We start from the raw sequence: 1,528 nt of genomic DNA, 5'->3' as shown, positions 1-1,528 counted from the left end.
CGTGTCCTTTATCTCGATGGGTTTTCTTTTAGGTAATCGTGTTAAATTTGGTGTTCAAAATTTTATGGAATATGACTTTTAAAGAATTGTGGTTTTGTATTGATACTTTAATTTTGGTGTAATTAGTGTTCTGTCATTGTAAGAGACTTTTCTTTTGTTTTTCTTTTAGGTGTTAACCGCAAGTCACGTACCGACTATTTTGTTCTGGTCTATTTAATTACTTTATACGCTGCTGTGTGTTAATGTATTAGTTAAGATTGTATATTACTTTGCATTTAATTATTAGTTAGCTATTATTTTGGTTTATGTTCAATCTTAAGTTTTTTTGTAACAAATATATTTTTAAAGAAGTTGGTTTCCTTTCTGCAATATTTACCATTGTCTTGTGTATGAACCTTTTATGAAGGGAACAGTCTCCTTTACCCTAGTGAATTAAGCCATAACAAGCTTTAACAATAAAAATCACGTGACAATTTGGCGCCCGAACAGGGACCGTTCATTCATTAACAAGGCTGTATGGTGTTTTGCAGATAAGGTCTGTAAAGCATTTTGATATGAGTACTTTAAAAGAAATCATCAGTTTGGGGAAGAAAATGGGTTATGAAGGTAATGATTTAAGGGAATTTGTTGAAAAGGAAAGACTTGTTCAAGAAAGGGCATTAGAAAGGGAAATGGAGAGAGAAGAAAAGGCAAAGGAAATGGAGAGAGAAGAAAGGGCAGTAGAAAGGGAAATGCGAAAACAACAATTAGAAGTCGAACGATTAAAGTTACAGATGCAGGGGAATGAAAAGAAAAAGGATACTGATTTGTGTAAACCTTCGATACCTATACTGCCTATTTTTAATGATGTTACTGATAGTATTGACGCCTATATTTTAAGATTTGAACGTTTAGCCGTTAGTGCTGCCTGGAGCAAAGACATTTGGGCTGTTAGTTTAGCGCCATTATTACAAGGGAAAGCTTTGGAAACTTATGAGCACCTTTCACCTGTTGAGGCTAAAGATTTTGATTGTGTTAAAGAGGTATTATTGCGTTGTTTTAAGTGCACTTCGGAAGGATATAGGTTGAGATTTCGTAACTGTAAATTCTATAAGAACGAGACCGCTCAGCAATTTGGGAATAGATTGAAACATAACCTTAAGAGGTGGGTGGAATTAGCTTATTGTGAAGAAACATTTGATGACTTGTTTGATATAATTTTAGTAGTACAATTTCTAAATGCTTGTGACAGAAATATGGTTATATTTTTGAAGGAGCATGAAATGAAAACTTTTGATCAAGTTGTAAAGTATGCCGAGATGTATATGGAGGCCCATTTAAATTATGGCAAGAAGGGTTTCAGTGATAGTCATGAAAAGCAGGGTGTCTGTGCGAGTAAGTTATGACTGGGTATAGTAAAGGGAAAACAGGTGTCGATAGTGATAGGTAAGTTACGACACGAAATTGTTACGTATGTGGTCGTGGTAATCACCTTGCTAAGGATTGTTTCGAAAGGTTTGGGGGTCCAAAACGTAAAGGGGTGAGTAAG

This window comes from Macrobrachium nipponense, chromosome 16 (assembly GCF_015104395.2).
Source record: "Macrobrachium nipponense isolate FS-2020 chromosome 16, ASM1510439v2, whole genome shotgun sequence".
In the NCBI taxonomy this organism is placed as follows: domain Eukaryota; kingdom Metazoa; phylum Arthropoda; class Malacostraca; order Decapoda; family Palaemonidae; genus Macrobrachium; species Macrobrachium nipponense.
This window is presented reverse-complemented; position numbering follows the sequence as displayed.